Below are 10552 nucleotides of genomic sequence, written 5' to 3'. Positions count from 1 at the left end.
GGTAATTCATTTTCAGGCTTGCCTTATTTCTAGAGGCCCAAAGATTCAGTTCACCTTTCTAGGTATTTTAGTTTCAGGCTTGCATTATTTCTAGACGCCCAAAGATTCAGTTCACCTTTTTAGGTATTTAAGTTTCAGGCTTGCATTATTTCTAGAGGCCCAAAGATTCAGTTCACCTTTCTAGGTATTTCAGTTTTAGGCTTGCATTATTTCTAGAGGCCCAAAGATTCAGTTCACCTTTCTAGGTATTTTAGTTACAGGCTTGCATTATTTATAGAGGCCCAAAGATTAAGTTCCCAGTCGGCGGCAAGCGGCCCTGCTACCCATGCCGGTGTCGACCTCAACTCGCAAGGGCCGACGTCGGAGGGGTTCCCAGGGCTTGGGCTCTACAGAGCCTTCCTCCAGAGCGATGATGGTGAGCTCCTCCCTCGGTGCGTGAGGGGCTCCGGGCTCCCTCCCTATCGTGAACAACTTCCGTGATGAGTTAGCTCATTCTTTGTTTCATGAAGTGTTTTTTTTATTTTGTGAAGCTTGATTGACGACTTGTATGTTTAAGTGGGATACCTCATTTGTATGGACAAAGTAAATATTGTCATGTTTTGCATGCTTGATTGTATACATGGTTCGTTTATGTCAATTGTGAGCGGGAGGAGGCCACAGAAGAGCCGGCCACACCAAGAGGGTGCTTGGATCCAAGTTACTTATTTTAGTCTGACTAAAAATAGGGTCCAAAGTAGTCAAATGATTGAGATAGAGCATTTATTGTCAATCTAACCCTGCCATCCATACACCTCTTTGGTTTAGAGTTAGTTTAGGGTTAGAATCTAACTTTAACCTCTAACTGAATTAGAGTTCTCCTCGTCTTGGTTCATTGCCATCATACTTTCCCCATTCCTGTGTTTTCAGTATCCTGCGAATCAAAGAGGCCCTTTTTTTCGGGAAAAATCAAAGAGGCCCTTAGACTGGTTTAGGTCCGGTCATTTTTTATAAACGTGTTATGTCCAAAATTTAATGAACGTGCTCCGGTTTCCATGAAAATAATCCGGTTTCATGTACTAATTCATTGATTTATTTATTCTTCTGCGGGGGGTTTGCATGTAATTCGTGAGGTCTGAAATGTAAAGTACCCCGGCATATGCTCCGAGTCATGCATGCACTACGACCCACATGCTCTATGTCCCACATGTCGGCGAGTGGGAGCACTTGGAAATAGCCTAGGAGTACATATAGGAGGATAAATGCGTGAAAAATATGTACTGTGAAGCGTAGTCGCGGTTCGAAAAGTAGACCTAAAGTGATGACAGCTATAGGTCGCACGCACCCAACTAGTGGTACTAGACATACGACTAATTTTTCCCTCAAAAAAAAGAGGCATGAGTGCTCAGTACTCCTATTCTATAAACACGAGTCCCATCTGACAACAGCGTCCGTGCTACAGCTAGCCCTCCTCCCTCGTTTCTCTCTTCTACTCTCTAAGAGCATGGTTAATAATATAGCCAGCTGCTGGCTATATGATGTTGCCAGGTCACATATAGTCAAGTTTATAGCCCACAAGTACAATAGCTATATATAAATATGTACTGTACTACTTTGTGGATACATGGCCCATTCCACTCTCTCACAAAGTACCTAGGAGCACGTGTTGCAGCCGGCTGTTAACTAGTAGCCCGCTTCTCTTCTCTCTCCTCTTCTCTCTCTTCCAAGTAAGCAAGAATATAATATTTAATGTCTTACAGCCCGCCTACATCACCTTATTGTACTTGCTCTAAACTCGGCCGACGCCTGGTGGGTGGGGTGGTTTTGCTCAACTGCGGCCCCACCTCACAGTGAAAACGTTACGACTGGATTAAAAAATGCCATATACTCCCTCCGTTCATAAATATAAGCCTTTTTAGATACTACTTCAAATGGAATAGAACATACAGATGTATGAAGACATAGTTTAGAGTGTAGATTCACTCATTTTGCTCCGTATGTAGTAGTCACTTGCTGGAATCTTTAGAAAGACTTATATTTGGGACCGGAGGGAGTACTATACTAATAAAACATTAAGGCCACGAGGCGATGCAGTGCTGGTTACAGGAGGCAAGAAGAAGAGATGCATCCATCGACGACGTCCGCCTCCTCGACTCAGGGCGCCGGCCCACCGAACGACGCCTAAGTAGCAGCGGCTTTCGTGGCCAGGTCAACATGCTTCTGAACAATGGCGTCCAAAGATTCCAGCCGCTGGAAGAAGGCCAACGTCTTTCTGTCCTCGTTTGCCTTGTAGTGGCCTATGTAGACGATTTCCTCGTAGACGTGGATGTGAAGGTCGACGGTTTCTTGCATGGCGAGGCGCTGCGCGGCGAGCGCGGCCTCGAGGTGCACATTCTTCATCGCGACCTCCGACACCTGTAGGGCCACCAGGGCTTGAAAGAGTTCGTCAGCATGTAGGCCGATGAGGGTGGCAGGCAATGAGGAGCCTGGGCGCGCGGGCTGGAGCAGTACGGCAAGGTCGTCCGCGCGCTTCTTGACGGCGGTGAACTTGCGGATGGAGTTGACCATCATGTCGTCCATGCGAGAGGCGAAGCCGGCGACGGCAAGGGCTAGGATGCCTGCGGTCACCAGCACCATCTGGAAATGCTGTGCGGCAGGGCCGCAGGCCGGCGCCTTGGATGATTTGGCACAGCCGACTGCCGCTCGCGTCCATCGCCTCCATAGGTGCTTGTGGCTTCTCGTCACTTGGTCTTGGATTGGAGTGAGTAGTGTTGCGTATAGACTTGGGAGTAGATGGATTGGAGTGGTGGGGCGCCTTTAATATATGAGACTCCAAACTCTGTTGCATTCACAATGTGCTGGCTCTAGTCTGCTTCTCCAATTAATTCCCTTTGCATGTAATTGAGGATGCATCATTGACCGTTCAACGTCTCGGGAACCGCTACCCTCTTCCTCCTTGGCATTCAAGCACCTATGGACCCGTCGACCACGAGGTGCCTATGGTTACTTCATAAATTTCAAGATGATAGTGCAGTGCGTGTGTGCGTTCATAGGGGTGAGTGTATGCGCGTGTATATGAGTGCTTGCGTCTGTACCGTGTCAAAAAAATGTAAATGCGTGTCAAAAAGAGACTAGTCAGTATACTCAATATTGTGCACCTCGGAGAGGAAAACGATAGAAGTAGTACGTATTTATCTATGGTGCAGATTCACTCATTTTGCTCCATATGTACTCCGTCTCGGTGTAGTCTAGTCACTTGTTGAAATCTCTAGAAGGGCAAATACTCCTTTCTGGTTTACAGGGCTATACTAGCAAGTAGTTGTACGTACTAGTACAATAGTGGGCTCACATATCCAATGTTTGCAACTGAACGTTCGGTTTGCGCTTGGCTCTTCGCCTCTTCGAGAAGACGAACAATGATGTTACTACTACTGCTTCTACTGTGTCGAATCTACTGCGGCATGTCCGTCCACCGCGAGCGGGACGGATAGCTTGTTGTGGAAGTACTACTACTAAGCAAAAGCCTGTCCTCGTTTGTGAGCAACCGCGCACATGGGAGAGGGAGAAGGCGTGTAGTAAAATCAAGCTTCTCCTCGTTCTACGAGTTGACGCGACACATCATAGCACTGGCCCCACATGCTTACCTCTAAACTTGGCTGAAAGACTCGCAGTGTACAATATATTTGCTGCAACCTCTAACATTTACCCACCAAAAATTAAAATATATGTGGCCATATGCATCGTTCTGATGCAGAGGCCGGGGAGTCCCCCCGTTAAAAAAAACAAATTAAAATATATATTCCTGTCTTGACCAGATGAGCGTGCGAACTACAATCACCAGGGTGACAGGTAGGGCCAGAAGACTATTTTAATTTTTTTTAAAAACTTCGAGACGACCACATAGCATGGAGCCGACCCCAACGATTTTAAGCTTACAGGCACGGTACACGCTATTTAGACTACTCTATACATGAAACTGCCACACGAGCGTCTGGGCTGCGCTTGGCTCTTCGCCTCTTCGGGAAGTCGAACAATGATGGTGTACTACTACACTGGAGGAGTACTACAGTACGCTTCTGGCCATCTAGCACCAATTGAACTGTTGTATGTCCACCGCGTGCGGGACGGAGAACGTGTAGCGAATGCTTCTCCTAGTCTTGCCAGCCACCACGTTCATGCGCGAGGGAGGGACGCTCCTGTCTTTGCGTGTATGACAGGTGGGCCTGATAGGTGTGTGGCCAACCTGTCATACAGCCAAAGGTAGGTGCAATTAAGTCTGCGAGGGAGAGGATAATCAAACTTCTCGTTGATGTACGAGTTGACGCGACACATCAAAGCACTGCACTTGATATATTTCAATAATTAGCGTTTACTGATGCATTAATTACAACGCATGCATGCATGCCATGACTCTTCTTTTGATAGTACTTGCATGTGTTGATTTAATGCACCTTGAAGGATGGTTGTGCACGAGGAGGGCGAGATCATGCAGACCGAACAGGAACAGGACCCGACGATGGAGCTCTCTAAGGTCTCGATGGACCTCACCGTGCTCCACTGCCCCTTGTGCCTCCGCCCCTTGACACCTCCAGTGTATGAGGTTCGAATACACCTCATCCGTTTGGCTGATTGAGCAAGGTGCAGGTTTCTTGATTGATGTGATGTTGGATTGATTTCTGCAGTGCAAGGGAGGGCACCTGTCCTCCACGGACTGCCGAGTCGAGCGTCCCGGGAACCAGCGGCAGTGCGAGAAGTGCGAGCGCAGCAGTGGCTTCAATGTGCGGAACACGGCGGTGGACTCCGTCCTTTCGTCGGTGAGGGTGGAGTGCCCGCACGAAGGCTGTGGGCTCTACGTCACTTACCACAAGCTCGCCGATCACCAGAGCGTGTGTCCACTCGCGCCCTGCAAATGCCCCGTGCCTGTCTGCGGCTACGAAGGCCCGCCGCCGGCGCTCTACCACCACATCAGCACCGCGCATCCCATGCCCGTGCATAGGATCTAGTACGGCAAGGTGCTCCAGCTGCAAGTGCCACTGTCGGAGCCACGGCTCTTGCGGTTCGCGGAGGAGTACCGCCACGCATTTTTCTTGGTCGGCGGCGTGCTCGACATCGGCGCGCCTATCACCGTGTCGGTCGTCTGCATTAGAGCGGGGGAATCCCCACTACCGCACTACTTGGCCAAGCTGTGGGCAAACGGCCCGCCGGGGGAGCCCAAAGGCACGACCGACGCCGTCAAGGTGGAAATGGAGGTGACAAGCAGCAAGGATCCCGGCGACGTCGACATGCAGGAGCTGACCTTCTTGACAGTTCCGCCCAAGCTGCTGGCCGGGGCTAAGCTTGTGTCCCTCCACATTCAGATTGACAAGCTCACGTCCTAAATGTTTCGACAGTGCCTTCTGTTTATCTTAGTAATATGCTAATATAGGGATTACCTTGGTCTACTTTAGCTTAAGAAATGGTGGGTTTTGGTGGCGCTGTAGCAATTACTTCGACATCAGATCAGTAATTTCCAACAATCGAACGGATATTTTGTGTCTGTTGGATATAAAGTTCCTTTGGGTAAGAGTACTATTTGTCATTAAAATGGATAAAAGGAGATGTATGTAGACGTATTTTAGTTCTAGACACGTCCCTTTTTATCCATTTTTGATGACAAGCACTCCCTCCGTTCCACAATAGACATGCCTTCCACTTGTCAAAATATAGATGTATCTAGACATGTTTTAGCATATAGGTACATCCATGATAGAGCCAATCGGATGGTTGAGAACACTACAATTCGTAGCTACAGATGCGTGTGTGACTCCCAGATGCAGAGGCCGGGGTTCATCATCCTCCTTTTCGAGAAAAAAACAGACACGTGTGTGAGAGGACGAGTGCGTGCGTGCACCTCTTCTCTTCCTGTATAACGTACTACTAAACTCAGGGTACAAGTTTTTGAGCTTGCGTCTCGTCACATTCCAAATTACTCCACGCTATATTGAATTGCAAACCTGTTCACACCGATCACAACCTAAACGGTTTCCCACTTAGGAGCGTATTAGTACCATGCTAGTATATTGAATTCCAAACCTGTTCACACCGATCACAACCTAAACCATTTCCCACTTAGGAGCATATTAGTACTTGGTTATAAATACTAGTATGCCAAGATGAGTGCACATTCCTCCTCAACTCCTCATCCACAAAAATAAACAAGTCATTCAGCATCCTTCCCTTGCGTCTGCCATGGCCAGCGTGAGTTCTGGGTCGAGAGATTGCTACCAGGGAGAGGCGAGCATGGAAGCGGAAGTACGAGAGATGTCCCGCCTTGCTGCGAGAGCAGCCGACATGTCCCGCTGCACGGAAGTAGCAGCACAGAGGTCCCGCCGTGCCACTGAAGCAGCACGGAGGTCCCTCCGCGCCGTCAATGCAGCAGACTGGTCTGGCCGCGCCGCAGAAGCAGCAGAGATGTCCCGTCGCGCCACGAATGCAGCAGAGATGTCCTGCCGCACCGCGGCGGCCTGGGAATATTTCTCGCGGGCAGGCTACGATTGTTACAGGCGCATGCATGTGATATTCCATAGCCAGATGGATCAGATCTCCCGCTTGGCGAGGTTGCAGGACGACGTGAAAGCCTCATTTGAACAGGCTACCGGTGTCATCCAGCAACTAAGGGAGGGCAATGAGAGGCTCCGGGCCAAGCGCGACCTGCTGAGGGAGAAGATCGTCCGAAATGTAGACCAGCAGGAGGAGACCAGTGCCTTGTTGAAGAGGACCAGCGTCACCGTCAAGAAACTTATGGACGAGAATGACATGCTCCGCAACGAGCACCAAAGGATGGTGGAGGAATCCGTGGATGTTCTCAAGCTCCGTCTTGAGGACAAGAAAGAGCTCATCGCCGCTCACCGCGGAGACTAGTTCCCGCGGCCTGCAGCAACGCATCAAGAGGGTAGAGATCAGCGAGCCAGATCCTTGTCTTTCTTCTTCTTTTGCCCTTGTGTATTTCGGGCATAGCCGCCTGTGGCTTTTTTAATTATCTTTATAATTATGTAAGACACTTAATCGTCCTTATCTTTCTGTGGAAGATCAATGTTGCAAAGCTGGAATGAAGAAAACTCTTGCTGTGGTGACCCTGGCGTTGCTGTTCTTCTAGTTGCTGCTAGGCTTCCTTCAGTTTCCTTGTTTCTTTTGATGTAATAATCGGTTTAGGATGTCGATTGTGTCGTTGGTTGTGAAATGTTGGGTTCTAGCACGGATGTTTGGCCTTTGTTGGCCTCTTGGGATGTTGCAATTTCAGTCTGGTACTTTTAGTCCTTCGTGTTAGGCTAGAGTTGTGCTGAAGTGGTGGTTTTCAGTAATGGAAATCGGAAGGGGCAAGCCCATCTTTGATAAAAAAAATTGTCCTTATATATTCATCAGTCTTGCTATAAGTCACAGTAGATGCTATATAGGTCCGTCGGATCTTACATCAAGATCCGTGCTGTCAGATTTTCTTTTTTCTCTCTTAAATCTCAGTCGAGTGAGACATAGCCACGCTATTAAACAGAGGCTCTGGCGCCATTAATGGAGACCTTGGGAGAGAGGTGGACGGCAGATGGAGGTCAAAGGGCTCTCCTCCCGATAAGCACGCACAGGGGTCTGATCGCACGCCTCTGGTACTCAAATAGCTACCCTGCACGGTGCCTCCTAGCTAATAAAAAATGGGGATGCGTGGCAGCACGTAAATGGTACTAGTAAGTCGAATGCCCACGCTTTCAATAATACTTGTGTTTCCGATTGTAACGTGACAACACTTGTTCCAAAATGACTTTGTTGATTGTTAATGTGTGCGCCTTTGCAAATCGGACTGCAAATTTACCACAGCATGTTGGTGCCATGTCATGGCACCAAGCCAAGTTTCATTATTTTCACGCGTGTTTTGGATTTACAGGAATTAAAAAACTAAGTTTCTCAATGTTTCCAACCCAGCCACGACGCCCAGAATTTTGTATTTCATTCCCATTTCTTGCATGGAACCTAGAAATTTAACCGAGGACACACATGTGATTTTTCAACCAACTTTGGTGCACTGGAACATGTGCTTGTATTTCAAATTTGAATTATGCACACAAAGGTGACACGTTCCCTCCCAGAACCACAAGCCTTCTTGAGAGAAGCTCTGATTTGCAAGAAGCTTATACCAAAATTTGTTCCTATTCGGCCAATTTTTTTACCACGGCATGGTACTACCATGACATGACACCATGCCAAGTTTCATGATTTTAAAACCAAGTTTCTCAATGTTCTTGACCGAGCCACGATGCCCAGATGTTTGAATCTTATTCTCATTTTTTGCATGGGAGTAGAAATTCACCCGAGGACACAAATGTGATTTTCAACCAACTTTGGTGCACGGGAGCACGTGCTTGTAGTTCAAATTTGAATTATGCACATTAAATGACCAAAAACTCAATTAATGTGTAAATAAGGCCAAACGAAGCCGAAACAATTCCAAAATTTAACAGGGCACTCATGTAGTTCTATGTTGCCTTTGTAAATAAACTCAAGGGGGACAACATATATTGTTTCGCACTCAAAGGTGACACGTTCTCTCTCAGAACCATGAGCCTTCTTGAGAGAAGCTTCGGTTTGCAAGAAGCTTATACCAAAATCTGTTCCTATTCGGCCATTTTTTTACCACAACATGGTAGTACCATGACTTGACATCCATACCAAGTTTCATGATTTTCAGACGTGTTTTGGATTTACAAGAATTTTAAACCAAGTTTCTCAATGTTCTCGGCCGAGCCACGATGCCCAGAGGTTTTAATTTTATTCTCATTTCTTGCATGGGACCTACAAATTCACTCGAGAACACAAATGTGATTTTTCAACCAACTTTGGTGCACGAGAGCATGTGCTTGTAGTTCAAATTTGACTTATTCACATTAAATGACCAAAAACTCAATTAATGTATAAAAAACGACAAATGAACCCGAAATAATTCCAAAATTTAACATGGCACTAATGTAGTTCTATGTTGCCTTTGTTAAGAAACTCAAGGGCGGGGGGGGGGAGGTGTGGCACATTCCCTCTTAGAACCACGAGCTTCCAAATCGGCCCAATTTTTTACCACAACAAGTTAGTGCCATGACATGACACCATGCCAAGTTTCATTACATGAATTTAAAATCTAAGTTTCTCGATGTTCTCGGCAGAGTCATGAGGCCTAGATGTTTGAATTTCATTCTCATTTCTTCCATGGGACCTAGAAATTCAACCAAGGACACACGTGTTATTTTTCAACCCACTTTGGTGCACCGGAGCATGTGCATGCAATTCATATTTAGTTTATGCACATAAAAATCCAGAAACTCAATTAATGTATAAAAAGGCCAAATGAACCCGAAATAATTCCAAAATTTAACAGGGCACTCATATAGTTCTATGTTGCCTCTGTAAATAAAATCAGGGGGGAGGCAGTGTATATCGTTTCGCACACAAAGGTGACACATTCCCTCTCGGAACCACGAGGCTTGTTGAGAGAATCTCCGGTTTTGCAAGAGGCTTATACCAAAACTTGTCCCAATTCAACCAAAAATTATACGTATGAAAACAAGGTTTAGATTATCCCGAACATCTCGCTACCTAGACCAATAATGTACTATGATTTGAATTCAACATAAAATGGATACAGATATTTGAATTGGAGAGCGTATGGTACATGTAGTTCATAGTGAAATATGATTACTGCTATATGCATGTCTTTTTGTTATCAAGATAATATTTAAATTATTGTATAAATTGACAACAATCGTATTCAAATAAGGAAAATTGATTCAAATTTAGTCCATATGGTAGACGATAATATATATGTTCACATGGTGGAGTTAAATGTTCATATATGATGGAAGATCAAAATGTATGACTACATCAATTATAAACCTCAAGGTCACCTAATGATATATTCGAATTCAACATAACGTGTATTCAAAAATTGAAATTCGAGATCATGGCATCTGTAATCATATAAAAAGGGACATTACTCTTTCTTTGGTGGGAATTGATTTGTTTTTTGTTGTTGTTGAGGGAAGTGCGAATCGATTTGGTACTGTGCAGGGTAATCATGTTCTCCCGATTTTTTTTACATTTTTCTTGTAGTTTTTTGAATGGCATCTATAGCAATATAGTAAAAGGGGACATGACTCTCTTGTGTGTTGTATGATTTGTTTTTACACGTTAAGTTTGTTCTGCCGAACAAGGAATACGCACCTTGTTATCCTGAAATTTTCAAGCTCGACTATCTTTTGTCTCACCTGCTTTGAAACTCCCGCTTCTTCAACCCGCGCCGCGCCTTGTTATCCCGAAATTTGGACGCACGCGAGAACTCCCTCCACATCCAAAATCGCTCCCACAGCCCAGACACGCGAAATCCCCCTTCTACCCCTCAGCCGGAAATGAAGCTCCACGCGGTGTCAAAACCGGTGGGGGTACGCTGGTAACTTACCCTACATTTCAGACAAGCGCGTCCCTAAGCTTGGCTCCCCCCTCCCCCTTCGCCCCCCCTCCCCCCATTCGTACACCGCCAAAACCCGCGAAACCCCATGCTCCTCCG

The sequence above is a fragment of the Triticum dicoccoides genome, chromosome 2B (genome assembly GCF_002162155.2).
Source record: "Triticum dicoccoides isolate Atlit2015 ecotype Zavitan chromosome 2B, WEW_v2.0, whole genome shotgun sequence".
Taxonomy (NCBI): Eukaryota; Viridiplantae; Streptophyta; class Magnoliopsida; order Poales; family Poaceae; genus Triticum; species Triticum dicoccoides.
This window is presented reverse-complemented; position numbering follows the sequence as displayed.